Raw genomic sequence first — 20,499 nt, 5'->3', positions numbered from 1 at the left:
GTCGCATCGTGACTGTATTGATTGATTGATGTAGTTTATTTAGAAATACATGAGAATAGTACATGACAGTACATAACAGTACATGGAAGTACAAATTCACAATACAAGGTCTACTAAACTGGAAACCCTCATTAAGCACTAAGCTTGTTTAAGATGAGAACCCCATGCACACAAATCATGATGAAATATAAGAGGCAGGCAGATATACACACTACTATACAGAATGTCATACAATCAGCTTTCAGGTTACTGGTATGACGAGAGAAAAAAAATACATATATATATACAAAAGAGGAAAATGAAGGAGGGGGGGGGGGGGTAGGGGGGGGTAGGTTAAGACTTAGACAGGGGCCATTTTCGAATTGCAGCCTCCTGAAGGTGTATCTTTAGGGCAGTTTTGAAAGTGAGTAGGGTTTTAAACTCCTTTACTCCTTTTGGTAGGGCATTCCACATTTTTGTTGAATAGCATGAGAACGAGTTCATACCCTTAGTTGAGCCAAATCTGGGTTGAACATGATCCGTGGAGCTGCCTCTGGTGTTATGATCATGGACTGCATTAACATTTTGGAAGTATTTTGACAAATACAGGGGGATCCCAATGTTGTGGTGTATCTTGAAGACCAGGCCCATAGCAAGTTGCTGTACTCTGTCCTCAACCCTAAGCCATCCAATCCTAGCAAAATGAGCAGGGGTTAGATGGGTTCTGTGATTGAGGCCAAGAAGTAGCCTTACAAGTTTGTTTTGGGATGTTTGGAGCCTTGTTTTTAAGGCCTTGGAGGTGTTGTGATACCATGAAGTGCATGCATAATCATAATGACCTTGAATGAGGGCCCCTGCAAGAATCTTCAGAGTATTCTTACTGACTAGGCGATCAATCCTCCACAAATAGCGTGTTGTTTGGTTGACAATTTTGATCACTTTTTCGGCGTTTTTGTTACCAGAGAGGTTTGCCTCCAAGATGGAGCCCAGGTAGGTAATTTCATCCTTTCTTTGGATGACATCATCACCCACTTTGATCGTGAAACTCTCTGCCTTGCTAAGGTTAGGACTGGACCCAAAGAGGATGGATTCAGTTTTACCCAGGTGTAATGAAAGTTTGTTGTCAGAGAGCCAGATGCAGATCTTGTTGAGTTCGGAGCTGAGAGTTTTCTCAACCTGCAGCCTGTCCCTGTCCGAGACTAGCAGGGCCGAGTCATCTGCGAACAGGAACAGCTTGCAGTCGCAGGCCGATGACATGTCATTCACATATATCAGGAACAGTAAAGGTCCTAGTATACTTCCTTGTGGGACACCACAAGTCACAGGGAGGGGGTGGGACTGGGTGCCGTTTACTTCCACCACTTGCTCCCTCCCTTCCAGGTAGGATCTCATCCAGTTCACTGACGTATCATCAAAACCTATTGCTTTGAGCTTATTGATCATAATTGGGTGATTGACGGTGTCAAAGGCCTTCTGGAGGTCCAGCATGACCATGCCGCAATATTTGCCCTTGTCGACATCTTGTTTGATAGAGTCGTTCAAATAGAGAAGGCATGTGTCAGTGGAGTGGTTTGTTCTGAAGCCAGATTGGAATTTGTAGATTAGATTTTTTTCGGCAAGATACTTATCGACCTGTTCATAGACTATTTTCTCCATGACTTTCGAAATGGAGCTAAGAATAGAAATAGGGCGGTAGTTGCCAGGGTCTAATTTGTTTCCTTTTTTGTACAGAGGGGTCACCCTTGCTTTTTTTAAATCGTTAGGGACCCGTCCCTGTATGATGGAGAGGTTTATTATGTGGGTAATGATTGGAGCAATGGAGGTGGCTGAGTCTTTTAGAAATTTGGCGGGGATATTGTCGAGGCCTGTGGCTTTGTGTTGATGAAGAGCACTCAATTTTTTAAACACCTCTTCTGTTTTCACAGGGGAGAGTTTAAAATCATCTTTGCGTACACCCTGTTTTTTGTAAAATGAGTCAATATGCACTTCACCATAGCACCCAGAGTGAGGGGGTAGTTTTTCAACCAAATCTGAGGTTATGGTCGTGAAGAATATGTTGAGGATTTTACTCACTTCATGTTTGGATGTGAAGAGAGTGTCATTCACCTTGAGGCTTATGTTTGTAAACCTGGTTTTCAATTTCTTGCTGCAGCCTAGTAGGTTGTTGAATAGCTTCCAAAGCTCTCGTGGTTTGCTTTTATTTTCCTCAATTTAGTCATCAAGGAAGCTTTTTTCTGCTAATTCGAGCATGCCATTAACCTTGTTTCTTAGCTTGTTTCTTTCTTTTACAAGTTTAGCTACGTGGGATTCGAGACCTTTGTTAAAACACCTGGCGAGTTTGATCCTACCTTTATGAAGCTCAGAACACTTTTTGTTTCTGACCTTCATGGCAGTAAGGATGTCCGAATCCATCCATGGTACCGGGCGGGTTTTGACCCTGATGGTTTTCATGGGAGCCACACTGTCCAAAATTTGAATGAATTTGGTTTTGAAACCAAGCCAAGATTCGTCTACCTGTGTGCTGTTTAGTACGTCGGACCAGTCCAGTTCCTCTAGCCTGTGATCTAAGTCCTCACTCTTATAGTTTTTGAGGTCTCTGATCGTGACTGATTTGTGGTAACCGGTCTTAGGTTTACGTTTCTTTCTGGTGCAGAAGATCATGTTATGATCAGATATGCCACAGGTAGAAACACCACTATTGAGGATTTTGTCCTTGTCCGTTGTTAGAATGAGATCTATGGTAGTTTGAGTGGTAGCACACAGCCTTGTGGGCTGAGTGATCAGCTGGTGGAGTGAGTGCCGATGACAAAACCCCTTGAATGACTTATACACTGACGCTTCCTTACGGAGCATGTCTGTGTTAAAGTCACCAAGAAGTATCGTCTCTGCACACTCCACCTTAGCTAAACACTCCTCAAGTCTTTCATAGAAATCAGTCTGGTTAGGAGGTCTGTATATGGTACCGACTAGCACAGGATTGGCATTTTTAAAAATGATCTCGACCCACACAGCTTCAATGGCTGCATCCTTCAGGTCTTCGCGAAGGATGCAGTCATTGTCCTTATGTACATACATGCATACACCACCTCCGTTTCTCCCATTAATGCTCCTATCATTTCTGAAAAGTTTGTAGTTTTCAATTTCAATCTCAGAGTCCCTTATCGTGTGATCAAGTTTTGTTTCAGAGAAAGTTAAAATGTCAACCTTACCATCATAAAACATCTGCCTGATTTGTGTTAGCTTGTTTCCTACAAGGGAATTCACATTGAGGTGAATCATGTGCAAGCCAACACCGAACGATTTGATCATTTGATCAATAGAGAGATGTTTGTCCACTGATAGATCAAGTTGAGGAGCAGTATCGAGGGGGGAGGGGGGTGTTGTGGTGTTAGCGTCCATCAAATAATCTGTTCCGTCGTAGGCAACCAGCTGTGGGGGTTGGGGGGGAGGGGTGGGGGTTGGGGGGGACCCTGCTCGGCCTCTGCTCGGACGCTGGCCGTGGAAGGAACCGTAGGTTGAAAACGGTGCTTCAGGGCCTCTGCTCCGGTAGAAACAGCTAGGTGACTCCTTGGTTCCGCGTCCTCAGCTACGCTGCATCTCCCGGTTGATCGCCGTAGTACGTCGGTGCAAGCGTCCTCGTCGACGGCTGCGGTGGAATCAACGTGGGTGTTTCGGTTGATCATCGGGGTTGATTCGCCTAGTTGAGTTGGCGGGGAGCCATCGGTGTTGTCGACGTAGCTAGCGTTTGTAGCAACATTAGCTCCTGTGATCCGGAAGTCCTTTGTTGCAGTTTGGCTTTGTTTTTCCCCGTTGCTGATGGCAACGTTAGCCTCAGCTGCTAGCCTGTTAGCTTCAGCCGTAATCCGAGCGGATTGCCTTGTGGTTACTGGGCCAGGGTTTGTGGCAACGTCTCCGGAAAGTAGTAGTATTATGCAGAAACAAGTCTTGCGATTAAATCTACCATTCAGGGGTTTGTTTCTTCGCTTCGGGTTGGCTGTGAGGATCGAGTGGATCGCTGTAGTGCCGTAGCCAGGATGTTTCTTCTCGGATCCAGTGGCTAGGTAGAAGTCACTGTGTGATTCCACCTTTTCTTCCTCGTACAATTCCTTATCCCTCTGGTGTACAGTCCATGCGGAGTTGAGGTAGGAATCCATAATCCACAGGATGAGAATAAGGAATATGACGGGGGGACGCAGTTGGGTTCTCCTCAGAAAGACTAGCCTTTTTGTTTTTGTTTTTCTGGAGAGCTCGCGGGAGCTCGCGAGAGCCCGGTTTTCTATGCGACTGTTCATGTCGGCTGCCGGAAGCATCTCGGCAGTAGATCGGCTATTTTCAAATGACCAATGTATATAGGGCTGAAGTGGTTAATGTATGTTGTTAATAATGTTAATAATACAAATAATACAAAGTAATTAGTAAATAAAGTTTTCAAATAATTGTAGTGGAGTAAAAGTACAATATTTGCCTCTGAGATGTAGTGGAGTAGAAGTAAAAATACTGAAAATTGGAAATACTCCAGTAAAGTAAAAGTACCTCAAAATTGAACTTAAGTACAGTACTTGAGTAAATGTACTTAACACCACTGGGCAACAATCTCTCTCTCTCTCTCTCTCTCTCTCTCTCTCTCTCTCTCTCTCTTTCTCTTTCTCTTTCTCTCTCTCTCTCTCTCTCTCTCTCTCTCTCTCTCTCCTCGCGGTCCTTGCGGTCTTGTTTCCATTGAGGTCCTTGGTATTCAGTTCATAGACTGTAGTATGGTGATAACTACACCATACAACTTCAGTACCTTTAGGAAATTACTTTGACCATTACTGTACCTCCACCACACTGTCTGAGATCACCAGTTTTAGTTTTTAGTTTTTTCCTCCATGACCTTCCTTTGCTTTTAGTATTATAGGTTGAAACATGTCTATTTCTATGAAATGTTAGTGTGGATTTTCCCTTCTATGTTTCAGTGCATTGACTCAGGAGTCATTGCACCTACAATGGCAATAAAGGAATTTAACTGTTTGTAGGAATGTGCAATGTAAGTAATCCCTGATGTATTTTGCACTGTGCTTTATCACTGAATTTAAATCCTTTTGTCATCTGTCAATATGTTCAGTGAAATATTTTAAAGGTAGGGTAAGTGATAATATTTGGTTAAAACAAAAGTTAATTGTGATAGTAATCATTGCTATGGAGTGTTTGTTCAGTAACAGGGGTCTCCCTGTCCCTCCAGCTCTTTAATAAACAGAAAATACATTTTCAGGTAGGTGACAACATTTCAGCCATTCAGGAGAAAATATAAAAATGTCAGCTTCATTTTTATAGTGTTCCAGTTCCAATTTGGTCTGCTCATGTCTTTGTGTCATCACTTCCAATTTCACTTGTTTAATATGTATAGTGATTGGTTCACTATCCTGATTGGATAAAATTGGCATCTTGACCTGAAAATGTATTTTCTGTTTATTAAAGTGCTGGAGAGACATGGAAACTCCTGTTACTGAACAAACACTATATCAATGACTACTAGCAGAATATAGAGCTATTTTACACTTATTGTAACCAAAGTAAATGACTTACCCTACCTTTTAAGTTGTCAATAATATGTGTCTGAATTAAATGCCCATAGTGATCATCAGTGACTGCTGCCGATGACAAAGTTCCTGTACAGCATACATGGGCAACTGGCGGCCCGGGGGCCACATGCGGCCCCCACCTTCACTTAATGCGGCCCGCAGGTTAATATCGGAATACTGATATATTATTGATTTCAGCTGTTACAATTCCGAACATGCAAACATGATCACTTTAATTACTTCAGGCTATATTAGTAGCTTAATGACTAGTATTAACACTTGGGGTGCCAGAGGTTTATTAAAATATTATATGTTGAGTGCCAGGATTTTAAACCATTTTTGAACCTTTTTCAAGTAGTCACAAAATATTTTCAGTGATCACCGTCCTCACGGTGATCCCCTCATTACACACATACAGGTCTCGTACAATCGGGGGAAAAAAAATAAAAACATTCGGTAATCCGTTCCATAGTTGCAGCCAGTTGAAAATAGTTAAATTAACATTGTAAAAAAAAAAAGTACACAGGAGCCGAGATACAGGTTTTTGAAGTCATAAGTTAACCAGGAGGTGGATTGGAGTCTAAATCTTCGAACAATGATATCTCCTGGTGCTGTGAAGGATTTTTTTTAAAAACCGTATATATACGGTTTTGGCACCCAATGTGTAAAATACTGTTGTCTTTTTTTTGTCCAATGAATTTGTATTTAAGTTCATAAAGTATGACTAAATGCTTTTGAAATTAAATACAAATTTTCCTTTTCACGATTCCAATCGAAAATAGCAAAAAAACAACAATCAGGATTCCAATTAAAAAATGGCAAAAATAGCAGATCTACAAGCTCAAAACGTGCGACGCGTTTTGAGCTTGTAGATCGGCTAATTTTGCTACCTTTGTGTGACATAGATTGGCGAAGAACAGCATTAATTTACGAAAAAAAGTTTAAATACGGAGATAGGAGGTGTCTGCCCGACAGTATATGCAATGTGGCCCTCTGGAGTGAGTGTGGAAATATAGTGGCCCTCTCCAGGGTTGCCAGATCTGCTTATTATAATTTCCCCGCAAGATTTTATTTGAAAATAGCCGATCTACAAGCTCACAACGCGTCGCATCGCGATGCGTTGTGAGCTTGTAGATCTGCTATTTTCAAATAACTGATGTACATGTTAAAGTACTCATGTGGCCCATAGTCGCTTCTTTTGGGCTGGTTTTCCTAGACCTGGTTGCTTGTTTCTCTGACAGAATCTGGCAACACTGACCCTCTCCATCATCAAAGTTGCCCACCGCTGCTGTATAGGCTGTGTGTCTGTTTCTGCCTGTCCCCTACAGTGTGTAACACTATATCCCCCGGAGCCTGAGCAGAAGTCATTCAACACATTTCGTTCTTCCCGAAAATTAGCTGCTAACAGCGTCCGGCATGCAAAACATCCTCAAGCAAGCGTGCAACTCCTGCACACACACACAGACACACACACAGACAGACACACAGACAGACAGACAGACACGCTCGCGGCTTCTAATCGAGCAACCTCGATTGGCACGGTGCAGGTCCCAAGGCCCAGAGTCTCTGAGTGATGAATGCTAATTCCCTCTAATAAACATCGTGTTTCATCAACTCAACTATACCAGTGTAGTAATTATAAAGTTTTCAAATAAATGTAGTGAAGTAAAAGTACAATATTTGGATCTGAGATGTGGTGGAGTAGAAGTAAAAGTATTCCAATGAAGTAAAAAATACTTGTACTTAAGTACAGTACTTGAGTACATGTACTTGTAGTTACTTTACACCACCGCCCAACGCACAAACAACACAGCAGTGGTGGAAAGTAACTTAAACAATGAACCAATATTATAGACCGAATATATATTGAACAAATATATAGAATGAGAATACAATTGTCCATGTAATATTTTATCTTGGCGTTCAGGCTCTGCTACATTTTTCTCCCTGCTCAGCACAATTTAGACAACCATCATTAACCATTAAGAGCAGGGAGATAGATATATAATAACAACCCCCCCCCCATGGGGAACAGACCAATAGCAGAGCCCACTGGTGGTGCTGGGGTGGTGGTGGGAGCAAACGCCACACGACAACAACCATAACACACAAGCGGAAGGAACGCAGACTTTAGGTGAGCGTTAATAACCCGCCCAATTGGACAGCTGATTGCCACGTCAGTGTATGACGTATGGGTCTTGCATGACGCTGCATACAGCCACATATTAATGAGCATGCAGTAACCTCTCAAGTGTATGCTGCCTGAACTAACTCGCAGGCGACGTATCATTTTTTTCAGAATACTGTTGGGATTTAGAAGACATTTGTAGAATCGGCCTCAGGTCTTAATGGGTTAAATAAAAGTTGTGAGTACTTGTTCTTCCAGTGCTGGTGGACAAACAAACACAGCCCTCACCAGTGTTGCCAGATTCTGTGAGAGAAACAAGCAACCAGGTCTAGGAAAACCAGCCCAAAAGAAGCGACTGTGGGCCACATGAGCACTTTAACATGTACATCAGCTAAAATCTTGCGGGGAAATTATAATAAGCAGATCTGGCAACCCTGGCCCTAACACACTTATCATTCCCATCTACCTGACCCTTCAGCCCACCTCTGGAGACACAACAGTCATATCTCTGACCTCTGCTCTGTCCATTATCATCATGGCTGTCACTGGACCTCTGCGGCCTCATTATTTCTTTCCCCACCTCGGACTCTTTATTCTCCGAAGCTCTCGTTTGACATGGCCGCTGCATTGTCTCGTATTGATTGATTTGCTTGTTGTTCCGTCACGGCTGCCTCATCCTCTTCTTGTCCACGTTACTACGGGCAGCACCGTGTCAGGGCGGCAGACATAACACCCCAGGTACTGTACGGTGACACTGTGAATCAGTGGTGAAAAGTAACTAAGTACATTTACTCAGTACTGGGCTTAAATACAATTTTGAGGTACTTTTACTTTACTGGAGTATTTAAAAATGTCTGTACTTTTACTTCTACTCTCCACTACATCTCAGAGGCAAATATTGTACTTTTACTCTACAATTATTAGAACACTTGAGTTACTAATAGTACTAAGACAGCCATCATCACACCCCTGCTCAAAAAACCCTCATTAGATCCCGACAACTTGGCCAATTACAGACCCATTTCCAACCTCCCTTTTCTCTCCAAAATTTTGGAAAAAGTGGTGGCAGCACAACTCCAGGACCACCTGGACATAAACAGCATTGCTGAAAATTTTCAGTCTGGTTTCCGTGCAGCCCATAGCACGGAAACAGCCCTAGTAAGAGTCACAAACGACTTACTGATGGCAGCGGATGCAGGTTCCCCATCACTCCTCATCCTGCTTGATTTGACTGCAGCATTTGACACTGTTCACCACGACATCCTCCTCAACTGCCTTCACTCCATTGGTCTCTCTGACTCTGCTCTAAACTGGTTTAATTCCTACCTCTCCGACAGAACCGAGTGCGTATCCCTGGGAGGAAAAAAATCCCGGACACACCATGTCACCTGCGGTGTCCCCCAGGGATCCGTACTCGGCCCCACACTCTTCACCCTCTACATGCTCCCCCTCGGCCACGTCATCAGTCAGCATGGCATCTCGTTCCACTGCTATGCCGACGACACGCAATTATACCTCAAAATTGACCCACCCCCCCGCAAACCAGCCACCACCATCTCCGTCACCCCCCCTGCAGACCTGCCGGCACCATCTCCTTCATCCACACTGACCACCTGCCTGGAGGAGATAAAGGCGTGGATGAACCTCAATTTCCTACAGTTAAACAGCTCCAAGTCTGAAGCCATCTTAATTGGCACCCCCCACCAGATCAAATCATGCCCCATAACCAGCATCTCATTCTCCGGTCAAAATCTCCCCCTCTCATCCACAGTCACCAACCTGGGTGTGAAAATGGACCCGCACCTCACCTTCGAGGCACACATAAAACACCTCTGTAAGACCTCCTTTTTCCACCTCAGGAACATCTCCACACTCCGCTCCACACTCACCCTGCCAGATGCTGAGAAACTCGTCCACGCCTTCATCTCCTCCAGGCTGGATTACTGCAATGCACTACTCATCGGGATCCCTAGCAAGAGCCTCCAAAGGCTCCAATACATTCAAAACAGCGCTGCTAGGGTCCTGATGAGAGTGCGAAAATATGACCATATCACACCCACCCTCCGCTCACTTCACTGGCTCCCCATCTCCTTCAGGACCGAATACAAGATATCTCTACTCACCCATCAATGCATTTACGGCAACGCCCCCCCCTACCTCAAAGAACTCCTCACCCCAAAACCCGCCACCCGAAGCCTCCGCTCCAACAACACCAACCTTCTTGTTGTCCCTGAAACCTACCTTTTAAAAAAAGCATTTTTCTAATTTTATGGACTTTGTTTTCGTACTAAGTTTTAATTTCTAAATGTTGCCCCCTTTAGTTTAGCCTAGTTGGGTCTATTATAATTGTTTTGTTGCCTATGCTGTTTTTATGCCTTGCTTTTCATTGTAGCACTCTGAGATTCGTAAGAATGTAAAGTGCGTTATAAATAAAATGTATTATTATTATTATTACTAGTTACTTTGTAGATTTTGAATATTATTATAAAATATATATTACCCACTTCAGCCCTATATACATTTCGGCCATTTGAAAATAGCCGATCTACAAGCTCACAATGCGTTGTGATATGTGAGCTTGTAATTTATTTATTTTTTACATTTTATACATTTGAAACTAGAAATGGGACATTCTGCAAAATGAGTACTTTCTACTTTTGGTACTTTAAGTACATTTTGATACCAATGCTTCTGTACTTTTACTCAAGTACATTTTGAATTCCGGACTTACTTGTAACAGAGTATTGATGCTTTTACTTAAGTAAAATATTTTAGTACTTTTTCCACCACGACTGTGATTGCGTGTCTTTGCTCCTGAATTGGCATAATACAAGGCAAGGCAAGTTATTTGTACAGCGACATTTATACAACAAAGCAATCGAAAGTGTTTTACACAAAGCATTAAAAGCATTAAGGCATAGTGCAAAAGAAACACATTATAATGGTTATTTAAAGAGAGGTTCTGCCGTTATGCGGCCCTCTCATCTAGAGTTCACACACCTACGTCGTACCGCCAATACGACTGATATGCCTATATGTGGAGATCTATATCTGTCAGTCCTTGTCCCTTTTGTGCCCATATATAGAGCTGACTGATTTGTTTGCTAATGCCATGACGACACATTGAGGTTAGACAACACACTCCATATTTGGGCGTAGCTGCATTGGGAACTCCTTATATGGTTATGGCTGAGTCATGGTGACATGAGCATGATGTCAGAGGTCCGCCCGCCGGCCCGGCCGGTCCTCCCTTAAGCCAATTCTAATATATAGGATTACGAATTAAAGAGTTATAAGAGCATACAAGAGTATTAGAGAAATGTACTGTGCTGTGGAAGAAATGAATCAAGAGCCTCAATCAAAGGCAGCAGCAACAATCCTTCAGCATCGATTTAACCCATTAAGACCGGGAATGCGTCTGTATCATTTTAAGATTTCTTTGGCAATTAAAAAAATTGCAGATATACAAGCTCCCGCACTATGAGCTTGTAGATCTGCTATTTAAAAAAAATAATAGCAGTGAATAGCAGTGAATAGCAGTGAATAGCAGTGAATAGCGTGAAAAATTTGTACAAATCTTTTGAATATATATATTTTTTTAAAGCGAACATTTTTAACTAAAATCTTTACTTCTGGAGGTCCCCGGAACAACATATATTGACATGGGGGTCCACGGCCAAATACATATCATTTTGGGGGTCCTTGACATGAAAAAGTTTGAGCACCACTGTAGCGACATACGTTTAAAAAAAAAAAACTGTTAGGATTTGTTAGGATTTCAAAAATAGCAGATCTACAAGCTAATAGCGCGGCACCGAGTGCCGCGCTATGAGCTTGTAGATCTGCTATTTTTGAATAGCCCAAAGAAATCTTAAAATGACAGATGCGTTCCCGGTCTTAAAGGGTTAAAATAATATAACCAAATGTGTAATGCATAAAAACTGATGCTGCTTCTCCATGTTTAGTATTTGACTCAGGACAGAAGTAAAGGCATCTCTGTCCCAGACGACATGAGATAACTGAATGGTGTATATATACACATTATAAATCATTCAGATATCTCACGTTGGAAGGTAGAGACGGTGATTCTTATGGGGATAGTCTAGGCTCACTTTGTAATTGGCTTTATGTGGCTGTTGAAATTCTGGTCTGACTCCATGATTACGCCACGGTTCCTGGCTTGGTTTGTGGTTTGTAACATAACCCATTGAAGCTGCAGTGCTAACCTTTAATCATTCTTCCTTGGCTCCTAAAACAATTACTTCAGCGTTGTCTTTGTTTAATTGAAGACAATTCTGGCACATCCAATCGTTGTATTTGACCATAGTCCCCTCCTGATATGATTATGTAAATCTGTGTAGAAGATGTCATTTTCTGTCAGCTCAGATGTGTAATTACATAATGCAGTAGACTCAAAGATGTCCCTGTCCTTTAAGTAGGAAACAGACCAGTATAGTACTGTGCCAGAAAGGCCCATCCGGTTTTCCAGTTTTTCAGTGTAGCAATGTTGTGGTCAACCGTGTCAAATGTAGCATTGAGATCCAGTAATAATACATTCTGCCACTGTCTGTGTACCCATTAAGACCTGAGGCCGATTCTACAAATGCCTTCTAAACCAGTAGTTATTTAAAGATTTTTCAAGAAAAATAAATAAATAGCAGATGTACAGTACAAGTTCGCAGGCCGGTACGAAGTGACGCGCTGTGAGCTTGTAGATCTGCTATTTTTTAATAGCCAATGCAAAAATCTAAAATGACTTTCCCGGTTTTATTGGGTTAAGTGGATGTCAAATGAATACCTTGACAAGAGCAGAATCATTGCTGTGGTGTGACTGCAATCCTGACCGGAATACATCAAAACAGTTACTGTAGTGCCGAGAAGTTCTTCAGCTTTTGAAAAACATCTTTTTAAATGTTTGGAATTTTACTTTCTGACAACATCAAATAATTGTGTGAAACATATATTTCCTAAGCAGGTATGGATATTAAAATACATATGGCTTACTTTTTTATTATTATATTTTTGGGGGCTTTTCTGCCTAGAGACAGACAGTAAACAGGGAGAGAGAGACAGGGAGTGACACGCAGAAAAGGTCATTTGGCTCGGGAATCGAACCAGCAACTCGAAGTCAGGCTGTATTAGAGCTTATATGTGGTATCATGCACCTTAAACGCTAGGCCTTCGGCACACTAAATTAAACTACCTTGGTTAAAACAATGACAGGAAATGTGTAAATAAAATAAAGGTTTAACAAATACATGCAGTGTATGTTAAAAATGTGTATGTTGTCTTGGCACACATTCAAGTAAAGACTTCAATCTTTTACAGGGTTGATTTCATAGGTACTGCTCCTAGAGGGCGCTGTCACAGAAAGTGTTAGAGATCAGGAAGTGATGTAACGAGGAACAGGTAATACAGGGGGGAAGTGAGATCTTCAATTTTGTCTAGAAAGCGTGTCTTATGTCCAAAACCTCCTTGCATCTTCTAATCCCAATCAGAACAGAAATAGTGTAAAATTGAGGTTGATCATCTCAAGTGTCATAAAGAAGGGAAGCATCACCAAAGTATAAGATTGTGGTGGTGGATATTGACTAAAAAGTTGAAACAAAACAAAATAAACAAAGGAATCTCTTGGATCCTCTGGACGAGGCCTGAAGTGGGGTGAGGGTGATTTCAGATTTTCTTTTTGCAATGCATTGCTATTTTGTTGTTTGGAACATTGAAGAGTTGTGGGAAACACTGAAGAATTTTTCTTTGGAAGCTACTGGAATAGTTAATGAATAAATGGATCAATCAATCAATCAAATATTTATTTGTGGACTTAGGTCCATAGAAACACAATACAAACAGATAAGAAATAATTCAAAATTAAGTGATGAATCACTTTTTTAGTTTTGCATGCATGCGTGCATGCTCCCAATGCTGAAAGGCACAAATGGTGTCATAGTATTCGGTCATGTAGAGAGAAGTTAACCAAGCGCACACATGCGAACAATAAAATCCCAGGTGCTGGACACAGAAGACCTAAAATAGAAACACATAGAGTCCACACTCAGGATCAGGCTCCCATAGAGAGTTTTAATAAATTAGCAACAAGGTGACCTTGGTGGTAATTTATTCAACCTCACTATGGGAGCCTGATAATGGTATTCTGTCACCAAACGCACAAAACATGATGGGTAACATAACATTCTTGGGCTACCGATGTCATTTCTAGGACAAAACAGCAGTGGTGGGAAAAGTACTCAAATGTTGTACTTAAGTAAAAGTATCAATACTGCATTGTAGAAGTACTCTGTTACAAGTAAAAGTCCGGAATTCAAAATTGACTTGAGTAAAATTACAAAAGTATTGGTATCAAAATATACTTAAAGTATCAAAGTAAAAGTATTAAAATGTTTGAAAATAGCCTAGGTATAAAATAAGGCTAAAGAGGTTAATGTATGTTTAATAATGTAATATATTTATATCTGCAAAGTAACTAGTAACTTAAGTTTTCAAATAATTGTTGTGGAGTAAAAGTACAATATTTGTCTCTGAGATGTAGTGGAGTAAAAGTATAGACAATTGGAAATACTCCGGTAAAGTAAAAGTACCTCAAAATTGAACTCAAGTACAGTACTTGAGTAAATGTACTTAGTTACTTTACACCACTGCAAAACAGCAATGTGTATACTACATATCTTATTTTAATTTGGTCTCCATCGGGTCGAAACCTCATGCGTCCCAAACTGTCACTTTTCAGGATTCAAATTCAAGAACAGCAAAAGTAGCAGATCTACAAGCTCTGTAATGGCAGCTTTTACATGTTACTTTATGTAAAATAAACAGATCAGGAAGATGCAGGACTCAGTTGTCAGGAACCAAACTCCATGTTTATTGTAGATCTCATCACAGCAGAGAGAGACTAGTGTCTCCCTCCAGGGCTTCCCCCATCACTCCCCAACACTAATGTCTTACACATATTTATACTTGGCAGGATGGTACACAGAGGTATAACAACAGATGGTCATTCCTTAAATGGGCTTTATTCTATAACTGACTCGCACATAGTCGGCACGTTTGAAATAGGTTAGCATGAGTCGACTGTTTCTTAAAGACTTTGTTAGGGAGAGGAGTTTAACAAGGAAGAACAGGTGATGATTGTTGCATCTACTAATACATTCAATTAATCCATACCACAATGACTGTTATATGAATTTTATCCACTACATTCCAGCCCTTAGGGCATAAATATAAAGTATTTATGTCCTATAAAAATAGAGAAAATTCATAGAATGACAGGACATTATGCTAATTCAATGGGATACAATCATGTACAAATATTCAAAACAAAACTGTATTGTTAGATACACGTGTGATGGCACTGACAAGCAAGCATTGCGCATATGCTACTGGTCACGTATCCTCAAACAGTGTATTCAACAATTCTACAGTAATGGTTACAGAGAAAGTCAACACCAATAACAATTTTTCCCCACACTTCACTTATGTATTTAAAAATCATAGGACCTTTTGGCATACTGTATCTTTGATAATGCTATGCTCTTTGACATTTGTTAAACAACTGATGCAGCTTGTAGATTTATACAATTTTTTTGAAATGTTATATCTGATCTGCAGCTTGTAGATCTGCCATTTTTGGGAAAGATTGCCATTGCTTCTTTTAAATACTATTATGGTGGTGTAGTTCCACACTACAAACCTCCTAGCTTTATTGTATTACCTATTTAGTAGCTAGTTAAGACCCAAATGTACCCATCAGGCAGGTAATTGACCCTTTGAAAAATAGAACTATCTCGGCCTGTCACCGGTCTCTGTTTTAGACATATGATAATCAAAACAAAAATTGATTGAATACAATTTTAATAAAAATGTTCCCTTACCCCCCAAAGTTTGTGAGTAACTTTCACGGAATAATGGACTGACCGTTGACCAATGGTCGGAAATAATGGACGGAAATAAATGTTCCCTTACCCCCCATAGTTTGTGAATAACTTTCAGGGAATAATGGACTGACCAATGGTTCTGCAGAAACCATCGGCCGGACCCATGATCCGGAAAGCTGCACACAAACTTTTTGCTATACAGTAAAATGTAATACTCAACCGAGGTACAGTTTAACCTGTCTTTATACTATCTCCATCAATCACTCAAAAATTGCTGTAACAATTTGCTTGATAACCCCTAAAGTTCTAGCCTACGGATTATTCTTTTAGTTCTTTTATTTTAAATTATATCAACACGTGGAATTTGCAACCGAATGGATTTTTCATCACAGTATGGCACTATCAACACACCATGGAATTTTCATCACTCGGGCATTTCGCTACATGGAATAAAAAATATAGAATTCTGTGTCTACACGTGGTGTGTTTATTTTAATCCGAGTTTTACTTAACATGTATCTAGCAAGAGCAGAATAAGTTGACTGGAGACAAATAAAATATGTTTTAAATTACCCGTTTCACATTATTGATTGAGCGCCTTGAAACACTACTTTTTTTATAATTACTTTGATATATTTTAAAACTCAAATGTATTCCTGTTTCAGTGTTTGGTCTATCTCACTCACACACAGACACACACGGCCCCTATCACCTGCCACCCCCCTTCCCCCCTGTCAGCTATTCTGGGGAGAGGAAAGAAAGTGGGGGAACCAGACTGATGAGTGAACTATATCATGTGTGTGGAAATAGATTACAATACTGACTTACTCAAGTTCTAAGACATTATTGTCTTTTCTTTTAGGCATATTACCTGCACCATTAAACAATATTGTTCTTACATTAATCAGTAGAATATAATTCTCAATTTTGGATCGGACTGTACTGCAATTTTTAAGGAAGTACCATTAAACAATATTTTTCTTACATTAATTTAGTAGAATATAATTTTCAATTTTGGATCGGACTGTACTGCAATTTTTTAAGGAAGTACCTCAAACGAATTCATTTTATCACTCTCACCCTATTTTTAGTATGACAATGAATAGAACTTGCAAAGTAAATTAAACCGTTCAGAACATAACTCAGGACATGACCCTCACCCTTTCATGGAGCCTGCTCCGCATGTAGTGAATTGGTGCCTGTTGTATTAACATTGTCACCTGGTCCGTATTGCCATGGAGCCTGTGGAGCCCGATGTGGGGCAAGGCAGTGGATGTGGTCCACCCCGTTCTGGATAGTTGGCCACAGCATTTCCACCTGGCCCATAGTTGCATGGAACAGACCCTGCACCATATTGTTCGTGATCCTGGTCTGGGTGCTGCTGGTGCAGCCATGCACTCCTTTCGACAGGACACTCCCTCTCCATGTGGTCATCTGAGGCACAGTAATGACATAAGACCGCTATGTCATATGGCTCACTGTTTCCTCCTCTTCTTTGCCTCCATTCACGGCTCCTTTTCTTCCTATGTGACTCCTGATTTGGTTGCTGCTGCTGTTGTTGTTCCTGTGGTGGCTGCCGGTGGTTCTCATAGAACATCAACTGTGCTCTTTCCAATTTCTTCTTCCTCCCGTCTTCTTGTGAGAGCATGTGCCTCTCAGCGTGCAGTGCATGTCCCCACACCTCAGTGAGGTTCTGACTTTCCCATCCAATACAGGAAGTCATAACCCGGTTATGGATGGACGGGCGCAAGCCATTGATCACGGCAGTTTTTAACAAGTCACTGTAAGCCGGGTTGTCTAGTGTCACACCACAATGCTTCTGAAAGCAGTCCTCCATTCTATTTCTGTAGGTGTCACAGGTTTCATCAGCCCATTGCTTAGTGCTGTGAATTTTCGGCCAATCAGTGTGTGCTGGAAAAGCTGCTTTCACCCTGTCAAAAAGACCATCTCGATTCTGCAGCTGTCCAGTGATGATGTCATCTCTTTCTCCAGTCACATCAAAGTTTCCCCTGAGACGTAGCCACCTTAATCCAAAAACTTTGCGAAATACTGATTCCAGCTCTCTTGTCGATGGCCCATACATCTCGATCAAATCTAACACAGCCGTACACCAACGTACCGCGTCAATTATGGGGTCTGGAAGGTCCTTCACAATGTCATTGAATTCATCAGGTGTCCAGTTTCGCTGAACATGTACTGTTGCAGAGTACGCATCTATCTCTGCTTGCTGTGCCCCAGCCCCCGGACGGGGATGAGGGTTTGGATATGGAATTAATGGGAATAGGTTACTTGGACAGAGCGTCGCTGTGACATCTGCGTGTTCCTTGGGTGTAGTAGCAGTCAGTTGTGTGTCTCTCCTGCAGTTTGGCTCCTTCTGCCTCACATTGTAGTCATCAGGAGAAGTATTGGCTTGTAGATCTGCTAATGTCACCATAGTTCTGTCAAGGTGTTCTCGCAGTAATGTCACTTCTTTCCGTTGGTCGTTGAGTTGTTCTTGCTGTAGCGTTGCGGCCCTCTTAGCTTTGTCACGCTGGTCATTGAGTTGTTGTTGCATTCTCTTCGCTTTGTCACGTTGATCTTCCAAGGCCTTCTGTTGGTCGTCAAGTTGTCGCTGCATTTTCTTTCTGCTCGGTTTTGCTCCCATCTTCTTAAGATTCTAAGTGGAGTGTTTGCTATAACAGCAAAGCATCCACCCTGCTCACAGCGCCAATTGTAATGGCAGCTTTTACATGTTACTTTATGTAAAATAAACAGATCAGGAAGATGCAGGACTCAGTTGTCAGGAACCAAACTCCATGTTTATTGTAGATCTCATCACAGCAGAGAGAGACTAGTGTCTCCCTCCAGGGCCTCCCCCATCACTCCCCAACACTAATGTCTTACACATATTTATACTTGGCAGGATGGTACACAGAGGTATAACAACAGATGGTCATTCCTTAAATGGGCTTTATTCTATAACTGACTCGCACATAGTCGGCACGTTTGAAATAGGTTAGCATGAGTCGACTGTTTCTTAAAGACTTTGTTAGGGAGAGGAGTTTAACAAGGAAGAACAGGTGATGATTGTTGCATCTACTAATACATTCAATTAATCCATACCACAATGACTGTTATATGAATTTTATCCACTACATTAAAATTTAATAGAAATATTATATTCCATTCAGGTGAAGTTTTAGATCGTTTATTCTGAAGATTTCAGCAGAGCAAACAGCATACATAAAAGTCCAGAGATTATGCAGTCAAAACAAATATTTCCACATTAGTGGCCAATGCCCAGTTGACAATTTTTTTTAGATGTCAGCTTTTATCTAAGACTCCTATATTAATTAATACAGATAGATATCAAACATATCACATGAAACATTTTACAGAATAATAAATCTGCTTGTTTTAGGTTTGAAAGCTTTGAGAGCTTCTCACTCATAATGTCAAATCTTTATCTGTTTGTATGTTAAATCTCTGTTTCTCACGGCTGAGGGCTCCATTATCATCACGTGGAATTTGCTACCAAATGGAATTTTCATCACTCGGGCATTTTCGCTACATGGAATACAAATCTCACCCTTCTAGACGTTGACATGCCAGAGATTAGGCAGTAAGAACAAATATGTTCACATTAGTTATCGAATATAGTTTTCCAGTCTTCATGGCTCTTTCCTCCATCTTCACTTGGCATACGGGTCCATTTGGTTTACATTTCTGACAGTGATCTCCACTGGGCTGGTGGGTCCCAGTGTTCAGTGGCTCTCACGTGCAGCATGTATCTCTGTGGCAGTGATCTCCACTGGGCTGGTGGGTCCCAGTGTTCAGTGGCTCTCACATGCGGCATGTATAGTGGTAGTGATATCCACTGGGCTGGTGGGTCCCAGTGTTCAGTGGCTCTCACGTGCGGCATGTACAGTATCTCTGTGGCTTGGTCTCCTACTGTGGCAAAGTCCCTTGGTGTTTGACATGGTGTTGATTTCGTCACCTCCGCTGCTGCATGGTGACAGTGGCAACATTGATGGTGCTGCTCTCATGGCTGAAGCTCTGCTACTTCCCTCTGTCATTTGAAGCTTGTGGTTTCCTTGTTGTCATCACAGACAGAGTAGATCGGTCTGCGAGGTTCCAATTGTGTAGACCTTGTTGAAGAAGATCATCAGAAGTTGATTCTGCATAGCTTGCTTCTGTGGCGGTCTCCTCTTTGTCCTCCATCGTCTGGATCTGGTCCGGATCTGCTTTGAGAAAATCTTTTTCCCAAAAAGTCCTTCACCCTTAAGTTCTTTTGATCAAGTATCCATAATCATAATTAGTTATGAAATATGAAATATTGATCCTGCCGACAACGCCAAATGTAATAGAATAATAATATTCCATTCAGGTGAAGTTTTAGATCATTTATTAGGAAGATTCAGGCAGAGAGCAACAGCATACAGATCATTCAGAGCCAGGCCTCCTGGCCTGACCAACAGCCCATTCGGGGCACAAGCTTCCTCAACCTCCTCTACCACAGTTCTTTATACTCCACATTGTACCAAAGAGGCTTTTCTAAATGGTCTTATAAGGTATGGACTAAATATAAGAGAGACACAACCATAGCTACACAAATACACATAGCTGAGACAGTGACAGTAGCATGAAGGATTCAGATCAGCTGTTCCATTTACAGCTGTAGGTGAGTTACATTTAGCACATTCATGTGTAGAGTGGTTGACTAAAGACCCCTGCTGTGAGTTTAAACCTTCTTAGTTCAGATAAAGTTAGATAGTACAGAAATGATAGAAGAACAGGTTGGCATTCTAATTTATCCATTACAGCTCGCCACGCGTTGCTTTGCGCCGCGTTTCGAGCTTGTAGATCTGCTACTTTTGATGCTTTTGTGTGACGCCGTAGTATGATCAAGTAGGACGTAAATTTACCAAAAAACACGAAAAGTTTGAATATGGAGATGAGAGGTTTC

Source organism: Gymnoscopelus braueri (assembly GCF_963280865.1).
Source record: "Gymnoscopelus braueri genome assembly, chromosome: 19".
In the NCBI taxonomy this organism is placed as follows: domain Eukaryota; kingdom Metazoa; phylum Chordata; class Actinopteri; order Myctophiformes; family Myctophidae; genus Gymnoscopelus; species Gymnoscopelus braueri.
Note: the sequence above shows the minus strand (reverse complement) of the source record.